We start from the raw sequence: 21,529 nt of genomic DNA, 5'->3' as shown, positions 1-21,529 counted from the left end.
ATTGTTCTTTCCAGCTGAGACTATGAAAGTCACCCCACAGGCCAAACGTCTGGAATATTTTCATACCTCTTATTTCATGGTGACAAACTCAGAGACAGGGAATTAATCTATTTTACCTTCTGGACATCTATGTGCTTGAGCTGAAGCTTTCCTGGGTGTTGTGGTAAGTCTGCTGTACAGTGCTGGTTTGATCTTTATAAAGAAATATGAAGAGCATCTAGTGCGAAGACACAGAACACTGGAGCTGGAAAGATGGGTCGGCGGTTAAAAGCACTTGCTGCTTTTGTAGAGGACCTGGATTAAGTTCCTAGTGCTTATTGATAGCTCGCAACCACCAGTGACTCCAACTCCACGGGATGCAGTACATTCTTCTGGACTCCTTGGGCACTGCACATGTAGCACACATATATTCATACAGGCAAAACAATCACACATAAAAATAAATCTTAAAAAAAGCAAGAAAACTACACGGCACACCACCTTGGTCATGCATCACCAGAAAGTTTTATTTTTATTTTTTTTGTTATTCTTCTCAGTTTTACTACAAGGGGTATAATTACATACGTATAAGAGTAGGTTGGATAATTTAAAGTAAAATTGTTACATGTTTAGCTCTGGAGACTCCTGATGCTAACTAACAAGATTTGACAATATTGCATTTCAACTCAATGACTTAAACAAGAATATCATTATTACCATCTGGTGTCTGGGTAGCTTCTATGAAAATGCTAATTACTTGGTACAAAGCTTAACAGGCAGGGTCATCATGCTGTGCTTGTTTTATTCCTATCTTTTAGCTGACAGAATTAGCCTAATGCTTTAGCAATATTAAATATTATATATTGGATGTATCAAATAGGGCCTTCCCTAAAAGAGTGTTAATGCTTATACTACAGATGCACTTCCATAGGGAGTTGGGATAATATTTTTTTTCTGAAGAAAGTCAGAAGAAAATTTGAATCAGTGTTGTTTTTCCTAAGAAACAGCACAGTGTTCAGTTTGAGCAGTCACAGAACAAGAATTTATTAAGCACTTGCTTCCTGCTGCTCAGTATGCTAGATGGTGATCACATATTACCAAACTAAAGTAAGTATGCTTTAGGTTTTCAGGGTTCTTTCTTACCATCCTGAAGAAAAATGACCTTTCCCCAAACAATAGCATCATAGTAATGCTCATCTAATCACAAACTCATCAAAATAGTATGAAGGAAAGAACCATGATTCTCTGAGCAAAGGAAGCTGACCTAGAGTAGGATACTAGAGACCACCTCAGTGGAAGAAATGTTTGAGGAAAAAAAAGTCTAAATGATGAGTAAAGAAAGGTTGTGTTAGAGTGTGAGTGTGGATGTGGAGTGGAGAAGTATTGTGGCTTGGGTATGAATCATCCCACATAGGGATCATATGTTGAATGATTGGCTACTGCTGGTGGATCTACCCATAAAGAGGTGAATGGATCATAAAAGTGACAGTTACATAAAAGAATTAACCCTCATGTTATGACTTCCTAGCTGATTGGGCAGTTAGGTGGTGTGGCCTGCTTAGAGGAACTAAATCACAGGACACATGATTTTGAAGGGTCACTTGGTTTTGGTCTCTTCCTCTCTATCTCTCATTGTTTCCTGGAAACCCTGAGATAGGATAAATTTTGTATGCCAGGTATTCTTGGTACCATAATGTTCTATCTCACCGTAGGTCTATAAAGTAAAGAAAACTGACTGGAGATTAATATCTCTGAAGTAATGAATCCAAATAAATATTTTTCCTCTATACTGTTCGCTTGAATATTTGTCATACCAAGAACAACAAAAACCCACCACAAGAATGAATGTTGAGAACGTTTATAAGTGATGGAACAGTATACAGGCAGACATGATGACAGGGGAAATCGTCTCCATACTGTGAAACTAAAGTAAAGCATACTAGTGTAATAAGACTGAAGAGATAGAGAAAGTTAGTATATGATAAGCCCAGTAGACCACCATATAGTATGTGGTTGCTTCCTTAAAATTCATGAGAAAGGAAAGTATTGAAAGAATTGTTTAGTGACTTGACAGATTTTGAAAATTTTATCTTTATTTATATGTGTCTCCTGCCTGCATGCAAGTATATCTACCATATGCATGTCTGGTGCCCTGAGAGGCCAGAAAAGGGACCCGGATCCCCTGTAATTGCATTAACAAGCATTTCTGAGCTGCCATGTGGGTGCTGGGAATGGAATACTGGCACTCTGTGAGAACATCAAGTGTTTTTAATCATTGAGCCATCTCTCCAGGCTAGATTGTTATTTTTAAAAACTGCTGCATGTCTATGTGGAAAGGAAATAACTGGGCTGCAAGAGTAGACATGGGGAAATTAGATAGGAGGGTAGAGAAATAATGTAAGTGAAAGAAAATGGTAGTTGAGACCCTGAGTGGACTAATCAAGGAACTTCAGTCAATGAATAAATCAGCAAGGAATGACTTGGCACCTATCTCAGTATGCATGGCTGGCTCTACTCATCATCTTGAAGGGACATTCATCTTCAGCCTCCCACCTTCGTTTTTTGGCAACCTGGCTTCTGTCCAATTATCAAGCATCCCAATATAATGGGGCTGAGTTAATAAGGTGTTACTTTATTAAAAGTATTAGCATTTAAGGGAATAAGGAGAAAGACTTGACTCAAGGGCTATTAAATAGTGGGTTTTTTTTCCATAGAAGAGCATTTGTCAATCTATGATACAAAAAAGTAAACATTGTGAAATCCCACAGAAATTTAATGGGTGGAAGAGGCCTTATTAAAAAAAAAATCTAGGCCCTATCTTAAATCCGATTCAGAATCTGAAATCTTGATTAGAATTTGGAGTGGAGCTTAGTCAAGCAACAGTGCTGAATATTAACATCTGAGGAGCATTACTTAGAAGGGTCATTTGGAGATTGATTTTTTTTTTAGACCAGAAAAAAATGACTGTTAGAAGAATGGAGAAAGCCTTCCTTCTAGGTTGAGAATTGTCCTGTGACATTATCAAGAATTAGTCATTTTGGGCTAAGGATCAAGAAAGCACACTGGTTTGTTAAGTGGGGTGAGCTTGGTTGGGATCACCTTGAGTTAGGTAGAATCGCTCTGCACATGCGAAAACAGAAGAGAAGATGCAGCATGCTCATAGAGCAGTCCTGCCATGCCTGGCCTATGGGAAATAAAGCAGTTTCTATGATCCCCGAGTCATGGGTGCCTCTGTGTGTGTGTGCATGTGCGTGCGTGCGTGTGTGTGTTAAACATTTGAAATTTCCTTCTCTCATTTAATGAATAGAACACTTGTTTGGTTAACGCTGTAAGTGTGAACACTTGTGTCTCCCCTTTTCTAAACCCCTATGTTGAGATTCTTATCTTTAAGGTGGTGATTTTAAGAGGTGGCATCTTTAAGATTTGATTAAGTCCTGTGAGGAAAACTGTTGTGATTAAGATTAGTCCTTCTAGTAGCTCTCTTGCCTCTGTCAGCATATGAGGACATAGCATAAAGGCATTCTGTATGAATCAGCAAACAGCCTTTCACCAGACATTAGTCCATGTGTATCTCTGTATTGGACTACCCAACTTCTAGAACTGTGAATAACAAACTTCTTTTGCTTATAAGGCTACAAGTGTTTTGTATTTTATAATAACAATTAGAATGGACTAAGAAAGTACACACAGCAACAATAGCCAACTATAATGAATCTATACTATGTGCCAGATATTTTGCAAAAATATTTTAAATGCATTACATCATTCACTCCTTACATTACTGAGAGGTAATGGTTAATTCCCCCTTTGTCAATAAAGAAACTCAGTAACGGAAAGGATAGATAATGTGCCCCAGGGTCACATAGTTTTGAAATGGCAAAACCAGAATTTTAAGCAGTCTATCCCTAGAGGTTGAAAGTTTAGCTACAGTGCAAAGCCATTCCTATCAGCTCATACCCATGAGGGTTGATAATCCTACAGGGAAGCACACACACATTCACTTAGGAGTCATTGTACGTGATGGAGGCTAAGCCCTGTGGAATCAAAGACAATTCAGGCCAAATAAGGCTTCACATAGTCCTGGGTAAACCTCCAACCTCACACAAAGAGATTCCTCTTCCCTTGTAGATTAAAAAACTGCCCTGTGATGGTAAATGGGAAGTATTGAGAGCAAGCGATTGGGAGTCTGTCAGCAAGGTGTTGGTGCTAGCACACAAAAAGGGGGAGTTTTAATTTACTTGGATTTGTTATATAATTGTTTTGTAATTTGTTTTTAGGGCAGAGATACAAACAAGGGGCCTGCTACACAATATTCAAGCTCTGCACTTGCAATAAATACCCAGTCCTAATAATTCATTTTATATTTCAAATAAGTTTTTGATAAGTTGAAAATAAAAACCATCGGAGAAAGAGGAAGAGGAGGACAGACACTAAACAAAGCCATTTAGATCTCCACTGCAGATAGCTTCTAATGCCTCACAGAAATAATAGAAGGTAAGCAGTCACCCTTATGAAGGTAATTTTATATTTAGGGGTAACCTGTGGGCTATCTAGTAGAACTGATCTGAACTTTATTTTGACCTGTCAACTTCTAAGTTACTGAATCAACCCACTAGGAATTATCATGGCAGCAGATTAGAGTGCAAAACCAGTGTTTTTCAGTAGCCTTAGATTCTTAGAGGTCATGCATTCTGTTCTGAGCAATTACTGTCAGTTTAGACATTCAAGATGAAAGAAAGAAGTGTATAATTAATCAAGCAGAGGCATATAGAATTTGAACAGGAAGGATTCGATGGGCTAATAGACAGACTGGGAGGAAGAGAGCAAGGGACATTAGCTCTTTTTTTTTTCTTAACACAATGCACAGCAGAGTGTTAAAGAATTCAAGAACTTACAATTTGGCTTATGCTAAAAACATAAAAAGAGCAAGACATAAGAAAAATTATGTAGCAGCACTGAAGATGTCCTCTTTTGACACTATTTAATCATTCATGTGTTCAACAAGGGTCACACCAGGCATTCTACTTGGCACTTGGGGATGTGAAGATTAATCAGGTCACAGCCCTGGTCACGTGGAGGGCATAGAGCAGTGGGATAGACAGGCAAACAAAAGTAAAAGAAATAAAATGTGATAAGTAATATAGGAGCAATATTTCCCCCTGAAGGTTCTATGTGTTTGAGAATCAGGATAGAAGAGAAATCATTCAGAAGAGCCTGTGAATATGACATCACCTCATGTAACAGGAAAGAAATGAGCAGAGAGGTTTCCTTTTTTTTTTTAAAAAAAAAAAAGATATTGATTTTATTTAATGTGCTTGTATGCCTGAGTGCATATATGTGTGCTGTGTCAATTCAGTAGACTGAAAGATCAAAAGATGGTGTTCTGTCCCTGGGACTGACGTTACAGGTGACTGGAAGCTGCCATATGGTTGCTGAGAACCAGTCTTGGGTCCACTACAAGAGCAGTAAGCATTAACTGCTGAGACTTATTTTCCGCATTCTTATGATAGCAAAACTTTAACTGCCCTTAGGGATAAGATGATACCTATTCAAACAAGGCATCTGTGTTCTGAATTGGGCATGTGTCTCTTTAGAAGGAATGAGATACCAGGGTCTCTTTAGAAGGAAAAAGGAGGGGGAAGAAAATGGGGGGAAAAAGCCCTGTGGATGCGCATCAGAAGGGAATATGGAATTAGAGAGTCTAGAAACACTTTTGAACTGACACATCAAGAAGACCTGAGAGAACTGCAGAGGTGAAAATTTTATCTGGGGTTAGATGGTAGGAGACAGACACAGAAGTCTTTCAATAAGATTGCAAACCTTTGGTAAGAAGTCAGGCTTCAGGAAATACAGAGGGACTGAGGCAGCAGGAGACCCTTCCCCTCCTCCATCCCTTCCCTACCAAAGCATAAACTGAGCCTCTATGCTTGGAAGTTAAAGAACATAGAATGCCATCTGCCCCAAGCACCATCTATAACCAAGGAGGTGTTGAAAGCTGCCATCCTTGAGGCATTTGGAATGTAGTTAAAAGATGCAGGCCATCAGAGCCAGAAGGCCTGGCTTTCAAATGCTGTCCTTTCACAAAGCCGGCATGATAACCTCTGTAGACCTCCAAGACTTGTTGTGAAGCTTAAACAAGATGCTAGATAGAAAAGCATTTTGTGAACTCTTAAAGTATATGTGCTGTTGTGTCAACTCCTTCTGTCCTACGAACCCCCTACGGTAATCAAAAGCCCTCAAGGATAAATGAGATAATCAATGGAAAGCACACTGAGCTCCTCTGAAAGAAGCTAGTGCATGGAAATATTAATAATAATGACCCACATCTGCTGCTTGCTGATAATGCCTCCCTTTAAAGTCAGACAGCAAAGGAGCATGACATACAATGCCCTCTGCTGCTTGTTGAAAGCCCTCTACTGTTGAAAGGTAGTTGTATCTCCATGGTTTTGCCAGAAAATACTTCGTTTTCAATTCACAAATAATAGTGCTCTTCCTCCTCCTCTTCTTTTCTAAGTCTCTATGCTTCTTGACAAAATCTGGATACAGACATTTACATACATGTTACATGCATACAATCATGGTTGCCTTTCCATCTTCTGGGGCCATATAGCAGAAATGAGATCATGATAAACAACTGGTCACATCTGGCCAGAGCCCCTCAGAATACTTAGACATTGAAATTATGTGTGGAGCAAATATTCAAAGATGAAATACACAGGTTTTCTAAAAGTAGAATAATGGGATGATAACTGCCAGCCTCATGTCTTAGAGATGGCTACATTCTTTTAAGTACCATTTTATACTTCTGATGGAAAGAAATGCACTATGACTAGCAGCCCCATTTGTTGTCCAATAACTCAGATATGTGTTAACCCCCCATGCCAAGCAAAACTATGCATGATTCTTCAAGGAGATGAAGGGCAACTAAGCATATACAGGGGTCCAGAAACATGAATTAGTAGTCCATATCACCACAAATATAATGTTCTTCCTACTGCAGGGGATTTCTGGTGACACCTGGAGGCAAAAAATCCCAAGAGATTTATTTATTTGTGTGTACAAGTTCCTCTGTGTGTGTAAATGTATGTGGGGGTCAGAGGTCAATTTTGTGTGTCACTCGTCTGGCATTCTGTTTTTTGAGACAATGTCTCTCATTGGCCTGGTTCCTGCTAATTAGATTAGGATGGTTTGTCCACCAAGCTTAGGGGATCTATCCATCTCAACTTCCCGAGCATTGAGATCACAACTTTGTGTTTTTCAGCTTAATATTGTGACTCTTGCAGTTCTCATGCTTGTACAAAAAACAAACAAACAAACAAACAAAAAAACAAAACAAAAAAAAACCACTTTACTAACTGAGTCATTTCCCCACCTCCCAAAGCAGAGGAATCTTTAAAAATGGCAGCCAGAAGGACTATCCAGAACTATGACCAAAAAGTAGGTGAGGTTGACTTCTTAAGTCTCAACTACCCTTCCTCTTTTTCCAGTTCTGCCCTGCTTGTCCAACTCTTCTGTCCTGATCCTGAGTGCCTTCCTCAGTTAGATTCTGGTCTGGACAATTTATTAGAGCTAAGGAATTAATAGGTACTAATAGCTCTGCTTGTAAAATGGGCTTTCTATCTTAAAGCACTGACAATTAGATGCTGAAGGCGGAACTACCTTCTAGGTCTCTTGTCATTTGTCATATGGATAGTGTGGTGACAGGCTGGTAGAAGACAGAATGAAACTGTGATTCTAATGTGTAATATAACACATTATGATATTTTTTCTTTACCTCAGACCAGGAGAATGCAGACAGCTAGACACTTCAATGCAATATATGAGGATTAAAGCAATTATTGTGAATTAACTTAATCATTCCTCTATATGCCTTTGGAGACAGGTTTTTTATTCTATTGTCACCAACAAATAAATGAAGGTTTGTAAATAGAGATAAACCTAATTTTTAAAGGATTATCTATTCTCAAAGGTCCCAAATCTTTAAATTAAAAGTGTCACCACTACAAAAAAAATCAAGGACCTGTGTTATGGTAATGTGAGACACAAGGAGAGCTGGCCGAAAGTGCAGGGAAGCTAAATGTGTTGTTCTTGTCATTTTGTCCATGTGTTTTATATTCAAAGACAACAAGATCTCTTAGCATGCCCTCACTAACTGGAGTTATCTGAGGCCAGAGACCATGGAACAAAGTTTTCTTTTATGCACTTTTGGGACTTCTGTGTCCAGAATGTTTCATCAAAGAATCAGTGAGGGGACACAATATAAGATGCAAAGCTTTGGTATGTGCTATGATCATGTGAGAATTATATTGCTTTGTTTTCTTTATTGACTACATATTTGGATAATTTATTTACTTGTGGTTTTTATGTCTATGGGTGTTTTGATTGCCTGTCTGTCAGTGCACCAAGTGCATAAGTTGCCCACAGAAGCCAGAGGGTAGCGCTAGCTCTTCTGGGACTGGACTTACAGACAGCTGTGAGCTGCTTTGTGTATTCTGGGAATCAAACTCCAGACTCTATTAAAAAGAAGCTAATGCTTTTACTATTTTTGAGCCATCTCTCCAGTCTGGGGGAATCTTCTTCCTCTTCCTTTTCCTCTTCCTCTTCCTCCTCTTCCTCCTCCTCTTCCTTTTCCTCTTCTTTTGAAAATTCTTTGCATGAGTACCATATTCACATCAATTTTACCTTCCCCTCTCTCAATTCCAGCTCACTAGGACTCTTTACTTCCATCTTGAATACCTCAGCATCTTTTAAGACCAAGATTCTGATGTATTCCTCTTGGACGATGCCTAAAATGTTTTATTTCAAGGAAACCCTATAGTGTTACTGCTGCTGATTCGGGGGGGGGGGGGCGCACATCTTTAGTAGCAAGAAATGTTCTATATAGGAAGTCTATCTGTGGACCACTTGTGTGCCTTGTGTCCATGGACACCTGAAGAGGTGTCTCAACTATGGTTACAGAGAGTTATGAGCTGCTATGTGGGTTCTGTGAATTCAACTGGGATCCTCTGCAAAAGCAGCAAGTGCTTTAACTGATGAGTCATCACTGCAGCCCATCCACACAGAGTTTATGTAGAAAGACAGTGTTGGCTAGTAGCAAGAAATGTTGAAGAGGCCCAGGAGGAAAGCATCACAGTATTTCCTGGACCAAATTAAAGACAAAGGAAACAAAGTGGAGGCAACAATGAAGTTATTCATGTTCATGATTCAGGAGTTCAAATATAAGAGCTTGCAAGTAACACACACCAGAGAGATAGCATCTTCTGCAAACTTGAGAACAAAATATGCCTTCTGGTTAGAATGTGCATTCTAGAGACCATGCTGTCAAATTTCCCCTCTATCACTTCCTAATAACACCTTGATCTTGCCTTATCCCTCTGAGCCTTAGATGATTTATCTGTCAAAATATGTACACAAGACCCTAGCTGAGGAGAGTTGTGAGATTGAACGAAATGAAAAGTAGAAAGCTATGGCCACCCAGAGTTCAGTAAGTGGTAGCTATTGTAACACTTCCCATCTTAGAGTTGGTACTGTTTAAGTACTACTGTGCTTCATTGAAGTGCTAGCCAGTCATGCTAGTAGCACACAGCCGTTTGAAGTGAATCTCAAAGCAGCCCCCATTGTTTGAGACACATGAAAAGTCAGTGTTTGGGGATTTAACTAAATGGAATTCTAGACAAATGTGTTAAAAGGGGAAGAAAAACTTGCTCCCAGAAACTATGCTTGTCTTGTGCTTTGACCCTGTCACTGCTTCTGTCTATACTCCTCTGACTTGAATGAGGAACGAATGATTAAAAAATAAAACTGGATTAGAGAAATCAACTGCCTTCTATCTCTGCCAAAAGGAAATGTCGGATCTAGGCAATTATCGTTCAGCCTGGGGCAGACCAGGCTCAGGGGAAGGGAGAGGAGGGAAGAGGGCTTAAAGAAAGACATTTACAAGCTCACGAAGAAGGTAGTGAGCATTACAGAGTTGTAGGCACTGTCCTGGGATAAATACAAGCGTTTGATATCATCTCAGTTTCAGGAACCTACAGTCTGGAAAAGAACACATAGAGTAAGTCTGACTAACCAACAGACAGGCAGACAGACAGACAGGCACTCATGAGGGTGTATACACACACACACACACACACATACACACACACATGTGCACGCACACACATGCACAAGCATGTGCTCCCCACACCCACACAATCATTTACAATAGCCTGTAACAAATTCCCAGGGAGACCTGTTGGTTAAGACAATGGATACTTGGGAGTAGCAATTACTCTGGAAAGAAAAGTTGGGCTTGACTCTAAAGGTCCTTGAATGTGAAATGTGTGCTGTGGGCAGCTAAAAGTTAATGATGTTTGTATGTGAGTGGGGGTACCATATGCAAAGGAGAATTTCAGGAAGATTAATCTGGCAACAGTTTGAGCAATTTAATTTAACAACCGTTTACTGAGTATTATGTGTAGCACCAGAGTCCAAGGTACAACGTTCTGCAAGGATACAGAAAAGACTGCATTCATACCCTCTCTGAGCAGAAATCCTCCGTAGGGAGATAGACACAAATACAGCGAGCAGCAGCATGTAAGAGAAAGAGAAAGTCTGTATGTTCCACATGATGTGATCTCCAAGGTAGACTATATGGTACATTCGTTGACTAAGAATGTGTGGGAAAGTATATGTTTTACATGGGTACTTGCATATTTATGTAAAATTTATCTGCAAAGTTACACAAAAATTCCAGTAACAGAAATTGCCTCTACGGAAGTATATTGATATGGCTGTGGTGAGGGAGACAACAGCATTGTATGTATTGCCATTGTTAACCTCTGAGTTTAAATCTAAACAACATAGTATTTATTCCAAGCATTTACAAATACTAGGGGCTGGGGGTATACCTCAGCTGGTAGAGTGCTTATTCAACAAGCATGAGTCCCTGGGTTAAATCCCTAGTACCGATATATACACAACAAGCATGAGTCCCTGGGTTAAATCCCTAGTACCGATATATACACAATAGATGTTGTAGCTCTGAAAGGAAAATGATGAGTTCTCACTGAGCAAATATGGAAAGGCTCATTAGAGCATTTGCATATGAACCTGAGTCTTTTTTTTCCCTTTGGTTCCAAATTTTTATTGGTTATTTTAATTATTTACATTTCAAATATCATCCTCTTTTCAGTTTCCCCTCCATAATCCACTCTTCCCTTCCCCTGCTTCTATGAGGATAATCCCCAACCCAGGCATCCATGCCAGCCTCATTGGCCTTGTGTTCCCCTTTCCTGGGTCATCAAGCCTCCACAGGACGAAGGAGCTCCCCAGAAGTGATGCCAGATAAGGCAATCCTCTGCTACATATCCAGCTGGAGCCATAGATAGCTCCTTTGTACTCTTTAGTTGGTGATTTAGTCCCTGCGAGCATTTGGGGGTATGGTTGGTTGATACTGTTGTTTTTCCTATGAGGTTGCAAACCCCTTCAGCTCCTAGAGTCCTTGCCCTAACTTCCCCAGTGGGGTCTCCATGGTCAGTCCAATGTTTTGTTATGTACATCCATATATGTATTGGTCTAGCTCAGCTCTGGCAAAACCTCTTAGGGGATAGCTATACCAGGCTCCTGTCAGTAAGCACTTCTTGACTGGGTTTGGTGTCACCAGATGGGATGGATTCTTAGGTGGGGCAGTCTCTGCTCCATTCTTTGTCCCTGCATTTTCTTTTGACATGAGGAATTCTGGATTAAAATTTTTGAGGGTGGCCCCATCCTTCAACTGGGGGCCATGCCTATCTACAGGTATTTTGGCTAAAGTCCACCCTGATCGGTCCTGGGAACCTCTTGGGTTCCTGGCATCTGCGACTTTCTAGTGTTTACCCCCTGATCCCCCTCCCCCACTGCTATACATCTACTTCCAAATTCCTGATCCTCTGTACATCTCCCCCATCTCCTCCAATATCTAAACTGACCATCCTTTTCCCCTCCACCTCATCTCTTCCTCCAAGATCCATCTTCCCTGCAACCTCAGAGATTATTCTCTTCCCCCTACTGAGTAGTACTGTCACAGCTACACTTTGGTATGATCTTCTTTGTGAGTTTCATATGGTCTCTGAGTTGTATCTTGGGTATTCTGAGCTTTTGGGCTAATATCCACTTATCAGTGAGTGCATACCGTGTGTGTTCTTTTGTGACTGGGTTACCTCACTCAGGATGATATTTTCTGGTTCCATCCATTTGTCTAAGAATTTTATGAAGTCATTGTTTTTAATAGCTGAGTAGTACTGCATTGTGTAAATGTACCACATTTTCTGTATCCATTCCTCTGTTGAAGGACATCTGAGTTCTTTCCAGCTTCTGGCTATTATAAATAAGGCTTTTATGAACATAGTAGAGCATGTGTCCCTGTTACATGTTAGAGCATCTTTTGGGTTAAAGCATTTTTGGGCCCAGGAGTGGAATAACTGGGTCCTCAGGTAGAACTATTTTCAATTTTCTGAGAAACCGCCAGACTGATTTCCAGAGTAGTTGTACCAGCTTGCAATTCTACCAGCAATAGAAGAGTGTTCCCTTTTCTCCAAATCCTGTCCAGCATCTGTTGTCACCTGAGGATTTGATCTTATCCATTCTGACTGGTGTGAGGTGAAATCTCAGGATTGTTTTGATTTGCATTTCCCTGATGACAAAGGATGTTGGATATTTCATTAGGTGCTTTGCAGCCATTTGACATTCCTCAGTTGAGAATTCTTTGTTTTTTAACATGGTTATTTGGTTCGCTGGAGTCCAATCTCTTGAGTTCTTTGTATATTTTGCCCTCTATTGAATGTAGGGTTGGTAAAGATTTTTTCTCAATCTGAGGATTGCCATTTTGTGGTCACCTGATCTTTGACAAAGGAGCCAAAACCATCCAGTGGAAAAAATGACAGCATTTTCAACAAATGGTGCTGGTTTAACTGGTGGTCAGCATGTAGAAGAATGCAGATTGACCCATTCTTATCTCCTTGTACAAAGCTCAAGTCCAAGTGGACCAAGGACCACCACATAAAACCATATATGATGAATCTAATAGAAGAGAAAGTGGGAAAGAACCTCAAACACATTGGTAAGAACCTCAAACACATTGGTAAAAACTTCGAACACTTTGACACAGGGGAAAATTTCCTGAACAGAACACCAATGGCTTATGCTCTAAGATCAAGGATTGACAAATGGGACCTCATAAAATTGAACCTGAGTCTGTAAGTGGCAATATCTCCACAAACACTGATCTGAGTAGGAATCAAATCAAGCAGTAGACAGAGCTTACTGAAGCCCTGGGGTTGGGGCTAGGTATTTGCTATCTATCACTGTCAGCTACATGCAGTTATTGAGAACAGAAAATATGGCCAGTGTGTGTAGATTGAAAGTTGCATATTTAATTTCTGTGCATTATATTTAACCCTTTACTATATAATAGCACAACTACTGTGTTGACCAATTTCACTTTTTTTTGACATTTTTTCTTTCATTGAATATTTTTATATTTACAATTGTAATGTTATTCTTTTTCCTGGTTTCCCCTTCAGAAACCCTCTATCTCCCCCTGCTTCTATGAAGGTGCTTCTCCCACCCACTCACTCCCACCTCCCTGCCCCAAAATTCCCCTATACTGGGTCCTCAAGCCTTGGCAGGACCAAGGACTTCTCCACCCATTGATGCCTGACAAGTCCATCCTCTGTTACATATGCAGCCGGAGCCATAGGTTCATCCACTCTATATCTTTTCAAATCCCTATTTTTATCCTTGAAACAAATGCTGTTAAATGTACCACTTCATTACATGGACTTTATTTCCTTGATGTTGAGTCTGTGTTTACTCACTTTTCACTTGGTTGGCTTCTACTCATCCTTTAGGTATTCATTCCATTAGACATTTATTTTTCAGACGGGCTTTTCAGATTTAGTCATGTAACTTGGTGGCAGACTACACGTCTAATATGCTAGGTTTCCTGTTTGCACATCAGTGTCACAGAAACAAAGAGGAAAGCCAGAGCATGAGCACCCAGGTTAGCTAATGCCCCTTCCCAACTATACACATACATATTTTCTCTTTCAAGTGTCTGCATCCTCTCCCTAGACACTTCTTAACATGATTATAACAATGTATCGATTTGTTTAACATTGACATGTTGTACCTGACTATAAACTCCTGAAAACCTAGAACACACCTCTATCACATCATGAAAGCTGGCATGGAGTGGAAATTTAGTGAATATGCATAGAATGAAAGCCGAGGAGATGCATACATAGTCTATTGTTAATGTGTTATGGCATAAGTCTGAAATGTTCCCTACATGCTTGTGATGGTAGGGCCTGCTCCCCAGCTTGTATTCTGGTTTAGAGGCTATGGGACCTCACTGGTCAAATTAGATCATTAGAGGAAGGCTCTTGAAAGATACTCTTTGGTTCCAGTCTTACTGTATGCTGTTTGGTTTGCCATGTAAAATGGCCTCTGTCATATACTTCCACTTCAATGCACCCTGTTCTCCATCCTGGATTGCATCATTTGAAATTTTGAGCCCAAATGAACTCTTCCAGTTTGGGGTTGTTTCTGTGTGTTATGCTATCATATAGTCATGAAATACAACTACTATAACACAGCTGGTGATTCATACTCCAGAAAGAAAGGACAGTACTATAATTACAGGCAAACTCCCCAAAAACCTCCAAACCCTAAAGTACCTCCTGGGTGCAGGGATGACCTAGACTTTCTTCTCAGACATTATTTTCCACGGAAACTTTAAAAGCAGTGGCAGTTCTCAAAGTCCTAAGGAACCAGTCAACTTCTTTTGTGGTCTGGAAGCTTGCTTCCTGATACCACAGGAGCCTGAAAGTTGGGTAACAATGACTTCTCTGAAAGAACAGAAGTTGTTGTCATAGAATGCTTAGCGACACTGCTATGTGCTGTTCTGTTTCTGAGGGACCAATGCAAGGCACTTGGACATGAGAAAGTAAAGGTTATTTTACTGTGCATGGTGGTTCAACACAGAAAAAGAAGGTCAATCTCCAATTACACCAAGCTAGCAATAAAAAATTCCAAGATTTTATGAAAAAAAAAAAGGCCAGCTATTCCAGACTAGGACCACAGGTGGAGGGAGGAAGATGGCAAGGGAAAATTTTATATAGAGAAGCCCACAAAATGTCATCATTTAAATTAACATATACAGTGAGCCCTAATAGAAAGTGTCAATGAATGATGCAATAACCATTGATGTAATTTCCTTACCGGAAGTGCTCATTAATACTAAGACCCTAATGTTTTTGCCTTTTGTGACTCTGGAAGCTATAGCCAGGCTAGGTTTCACAAGTAGTAAAGAATTGAGAAAGCTTATGGGGATATAGTACACTTTTAAGAAGTAAAATAAATGTAATAAAAAGCGGGCAGCATAATTGTCATGACTTATACCCCATGACATTTGATAATAACAAGGTTGGTACATTGCAAATATGTTCCACATTTACAACTCTGCTTTGGTATTTACACTTATTAAATTGTTTAGGGAGGTGGTTTCTGGATGCTGGAGGCCCATATATAAGACATATTAGCATAATTGGAGTACAGCCAAATCCCTCAGTGTACATTGCAGACACTTGTTAAAAGCTTGACCTTGGAGGAAAAAACTTCCTACTTGTCTTCAATCAGTTAGCAGCTGCTGAAGTCTTCCTCTAAAGTCAACTTGCAGCCTTCTAGTTTGGTGAGGTTGTCCTCAACATTGACCTTACACAGGTCTTCAGTTCCCAAGATGGTGATGAAGGTTATGTTCTCACCTGGCTGAGGAAATTAGCTGCAATTTTCTATTACCTGGACCAAACATTGCTTTTCATTTGTTTAATTCCCTGAGAGTTGACACTACACATTCATTCATTGAGCAATTGCTTTATGTAAAGGCCCAGAGATGAATGAGACAGTCACTGCCACCAAAGAACTTACACTTCAGTCAAGGACACAGAAAGCCAAATATAGTAGAAGGCAGAATGAAATAAAAGCCATAATAGAGGTATGAACAAATTGCAGTAGGAGCACTAGATAACACCATTTATTTTAATGGTGAAAGGAAAATTAAGAAAGGCTTAAAAAGGCAGCATTGGTCCTTGAAGGATTAATAGGAGGAAAAGGGTGAGGTTAGGCAGTGAGGTAATACTATTCTGGCTAAACTTCAGGTGTACATCCTGGCATGAGAGTACATGCACATCTGAGTATACTAACATATTCTTGCACATTGCCGGCATCTTCCCATGGTAAATATAATTCAGCATTGCTGTAGGGATGAAGTAAAAAAGAGGATTTCAATTTGCAACTGAGTATGCTCTGGGGACCTTTGAAGAAGGCAGTTGAGAATTCTGTCACTGTGAAGGATGGGTTAAAAACCATATGAGAGAATGAAACAAAGAGACCAATGTCCATGCTTAAGAGATCCCAGGGTGAGAGGGGGTAGAGCACAAGATGCTCTAGGAGCTTCTCATCCTAAAACTAGAAATAAGATAGTGTTAATGATGCCTGGCTGGGAAAAGGTTTCCTGTGGAAAACATATTTAGGGATATATGAAGTTTAATGTGTGGTCTCTATGCCTCAGTAGGGAAGTGGTGTTGGGGAACTGAAAAGAATTCAGAGTTATTTGACTGAACCTCAAGAACATGACTAACAATGACCCTGGAACTGAAGAGTACAAAATGGAGAAAATTATGGTTAATGCCTATTATTCATGGGCTATGGGATGACAACTACCAATAAATGGGACTGCAGGCTTTAAGAAGTATTAAGGGGAGACCAGGCTATGTATGCTTGGTGGTAGACTAGAAACAATAAACAGAATGAAATCTCGGAGGCATTCATATGTTTGAGCAGGAAGGTGCGCATGGTTTCTTCCAGCAGCCTTGAAGGAGATTCACTCCTTCGAAGAGCGTTTCTCTTTAACAGGACACTGGGAACTTGAGGATGTTTGAAGACTGAGAAGAAATGAGATGATGGAATAATGGATGGGAAAAGTTAAAGTCCTCTCAAAAGTACAAAGTGCCACACAATATAAGGTCACAGCAAGTCAGCCTTTTGTCACAGATGCTGCGGAGTCAGAAAGTTGCTGACATCTGTAAGACACTTTCATTTTCATCACTCTACTGAAATCTACCAGGGGCACTTAATACATGACCTCTTTTATATCCCCTCTTTTTGTTCCCTAAGGACAACCAGTTATTCTGCCAGGTAAAATACTTCATTACTTGATTTTTCTCAAAAACTCCAGGATACTGTGTTGTTTGATGCCACAGATTGTTAAAGACTATAGAATGAGAATTTATCATATTTAAGTATGCTCAATTTAAGTTTCATTAGGATATTTTGGGACTTAGTAAGAAAATGGGGGGAACTAACATGAAATATTGTAGGAAAGAATGTTAGAGGAGGTTGAAAACCTAGTTACCATTACCAAATAAAATAACTTTAGCTAAAATAAAGCCATTCAATGTTATGTGACTGGAGAAAGAAACCCTACAGGTCTTGAGTCAAAAGATATTTAGCATAAAAACATATTGGAAGTCTGAGATTCCTAGAAAATATGGAAACAGGAAGGTTTGATGTTTCTTTATTATTATTACTTCATTTTCCAGTTTTTCACAGACAGTGTCTCACTTTGTAGCTTGGACTGATCTTGAACTTAGGGTGATCCTCCTGCCTCACTATCCAAAGTGATGAGATTACAGGCGTGAGCCATTCTGGCTGCCTGCTGCTCCTAGAGAGAGTAGTAATTGCTTAAGAAGCTCTTAAATGTACAGTTTGAAATATTAAGCATACACTTAAGAAGCTCTAACTCTGAACTAATTAAAGTCTTTCCCATAAATTATACTTCATCTAAATGTCTTTCTTTCCTGTTGGTGAGAGACCAAAAGTGAAGCAGGACATCTTAATGTCACCTCAGTCTGTGTTGGTTTCTTATTTCTTTGAATAGCTGCTTTGGCTTTTAGTATTATTAAGAAATAGAAAAAGAAAAGATAAGGGCAAGAAACAGGGAAGGAGAAAAGAAGAAAGCAACCTGAATAAGTTAGCCTTCTTTATCACTATAAACACCAGATTACTGTGAATGTTGAAAATAATTTCCTTTCTTTTGACTGCTCTTTCTCTCCATGAACTCATGATACACATTACTCACCATTGCATGCAAACTCAACACTATAGGTAAGACACATACGTGTTAGGTTTTTTTTTTCTTTCTTTTTTAATCTGAGACAAGCTAGATTGGTCTGGGAAGAGGGTAACTTATCTGAGAAATACCTTCATCAAACTGGGAGCATTTTCTTGATCAACGATTGGTGTGGGAGGGGCAGGTGATTCTGTGTGTTACAAGAAAGCAAGTTGAAGCTGAACGAGCCATAAGTCAGCAGCACTCCTCCGTGGTTTCTGCCTCAGTGTCAGCCTCCAGGTTTCTGCTCTATTTGAGTTTCTTTCAGTGATGGCTCCTGACATGAAATACCAAGGCAAATAAATTATTTTTTTCCCAAAGTTACTTTTAGTCATTGTTTTAGTCTTCAGTTGCCACAATGAAGCAGCATGAACAAGGAAACTTTTAAAGAAACATTTAATTTGGGGCTTGCTTAAAATTTCATAGAATTAGTTCATGACCTTCATTGTGGTGGCACTGCTGTAGTTGTAGCTGAGAATTTTTATCCTGATCCACAAGCAGCAGACAAGAGAGAGTGAGACTAGGCCTGGTATGGGCTTTTGAAACTTCTAAGCCCATCCTTAGTGACATTCCTTCTCCAACAAGGCCATACTTTCTTTCTTTCTTTTTTTTTTTATTAACTTGAGTATTTCTTATATACATTTCGAGTGTTATTCCCTTTCCCAGTTTCCGGGCAAACATCCCCCTCCCCCCTCCCCTTCCTTATGGGTGTTCCCCTCCCAACCCTCCCCCCATTGCCGCCCTCCCCCCAACAGTCTAGTTCACTGGGGGTTCAGTCTTAGCAGGACCCAGGGCTTCCCCTTCCACTGGTGCTCTTACTAGGATATTCATTGCTACCTATGAGGTCAGAGTCCAGGGTCAGTCCATGTATATATAGTCTTTAGGTAGTGGCTTAGTCCCTGGAAGCTCTGATTGCTTGGCATTGTTGTACATATGGAGTCTCGAGCCCCTTCAAGCTCTTCCAGTTCTTTCTCTGATTCCTTCAACGGGGGTCCTATTCTCAGTTCAGTGGTTTGCTGCCGGCATTCACCTCTGTATTTGCTGTATTCTGGTTGTGTCTCTCAGGAGCGATCTACATCCGGCTCCTGTCGGTCTGCACTTCTTTGCTTCATCCATCTTGTCTAATTGGGTGGCTGTATATGTATGGGCCACATGTGGGGCAGGCTCTGAATGGGTGTTCCTTCAGTCTCTGTTTTAATCTTTGCCTCTCTCTTCCCTGCCAAGGGTATTCTTGTTTCCCTTTTAAAGAAGGAGTGAAGCATTCACATTTTGATCATCCGTCTTGAGTTTCATTTGTTCTAGGCATCTAGGGTAATTCAAGCATTTGGGCTAATAGCCACTTATCAATGAGTGCATACCATGTATGTCTTTCTGTGATTGGGTTACCTCACTCAGGATGATATTTTCCAGTTCCAACCATTTGCCTACGAATTTCATAAAGTCGTTGTTTTTTTTTTTTTTAAAGCCCTGTAAACACCTTTTCTTTCTTTCTTTTTTTTTTTTTTTTTATTAACTTGAGTATTTCTTATATACATTTCGAGTGTTATTCCCTTTCCCGGTTTCCGGGCAAACATGCCCCTCCCCCCTCCCCTTCCTTATGGGTGTTCCCCTCCCAACCCTCCCCCCATTGCCGCCCTCCCCCCATAGACTAGTTCACTGGGGGTTCAGTCTTAGCAGGACCCAGGGCTTCCCCTTCCACTGGTGCTCTTACTAGGATATTCATTGCTACCTATGGGGTCAGAGTCCAGGGTCAGTCCATGTATAGTCTTTAGGTAGTGGCTTGGTCCCTGGAAGCTCTGGTTGCTTGGCATTGTTGTACTTTTGGGGTCTCGAGCCCCTTCAAGCTCTTCCAGTTCTTTCTCTGATTCCTTCAATAGGGGACCTATTCTCAGTTCAGTGGTTTGCTGCTGGCATTCGCCTCTGTATTTGCTGTATTCTGGCTGTGTCTCTCAGGAGCAATCTACATCCGGCTCCTGTCGGTCTGCACTTCTTTGCTTCATCCATCTTGTCTAATTGGGTGGCTGTATATGTATGGGCCACATGTGGGGCGGGCTCTGAATGGGTGTTCCTTCAGTCTCTGTTTTAATCTTTGCCTCTCCCTTCCCTGCCAAGGGTATTCTTTTTCCTCATTTAAAGAAGGAGTGAAGCATTCACATTTTGATCATCCGTCTTGAGTTTCGTTTGTTCTAGGGATCTAGGGTAATTCAAGCATTTATCAATGAGTGCATACCATGTATGTCTTTCTGTGATTGGGTTAGCTCACTCAGGATGATATTTTCCAGTTCCAACCATTTGCCTACGAATTTCATAAACTCGTTGTTTTTGATAGCTGAGTAATATTCCATTGTATAGATGTACCACATTTTCTGTATCCATTCCTCTGTTGAAGGGCATCTGGGATCTTTCCAGCTTCTGGCTATTATAAATAAGGCTGCGATGAACATAGTGGAGCACGTGTCTTTTTTATATGTTGGGGCATCTTTTGGGTATATGCCCAAGAGAGGTATAGCTGGATCCTCAGGCAGTTCAATGTCCAATTTTCTGAGGAACCTCCAGACTGATTTCTAGAATGGTTGTACCAGTCTGCAATCCCAGCAACAATGGAGGAGTGTTCCTCTTTCTCCGCATCCTCGCCAGCATCTGCTGTCACCTGAGTTTTTGATCTTAGCCATTCTCACTGGTGTGAGGTGAAATCTCAGGGTTGTTTTGATTTGCATTTCCCTTATGACTAAAGATGGTGAACATTTCTTTAGGTGCTTCTCAGCCATTCGGCATTCCTCAGCTGTGAATTCTTTGTTTAGCTCTGAACCCCCTTTTTTAATAGAAGGCCATACTTTCTAATCCTTCCGCCAAACCATCCCACTAACTAAGAACCAATAATTCAAACATATAAGCCTACAGGGGCCATCTCATTAATATCACCTTAGTCATAGTGTTTATTACAGTAATACTAAGGAAATTAGGATAATAGGATTGTACCATGTCTCAGAACTGTAGCCATGTGCAATCCAAATACCATTGCAAAGATAATTTCTGTGTTCAACTTTTCTATTGAATGTAGTGCATTGGTTGCCACTCAGTCTGAAACCTTTGGCTCCTCCCATTCATCATGATCTCAACAACCAGCTGGTAGCCAATTTATTTGTTGCCACTTGAAACAATAACAGATCTTCACTTCACAGTAGTATCACTGCAATCACTTTCCCCACAAGGTTAGCTGTTTGTGGCCCCCTCCCTTCTCTCTGTTTCTTTCCACTTCGGGATTGATGAAGGAATCACACATGCTAAGCAGGAACTTCATTACTGAGGTACAAAACCAATCCCGCCTCATTCTTCTCTCACTCTATTCTACACAGAATATCA

The sequence above is a fragment of the Rattus norvegicus genome, chromosome X (genome assembly GCF_021556685.1).
Source record: "Rattus norvegicus strain SHRSP/BbbUtx chromosome X, alternate assembly SHRSP_T2T, whole genome shotgun sequence".
Taxonomy (NCBI): Eukaryota; Metazoa; Chordata; class Mammalia; order Rodentia; family Muridae; genus Rattus; species Rattus norvegicus.
This window is presented reverse-complemented; position numbering follows the sequence as displayed.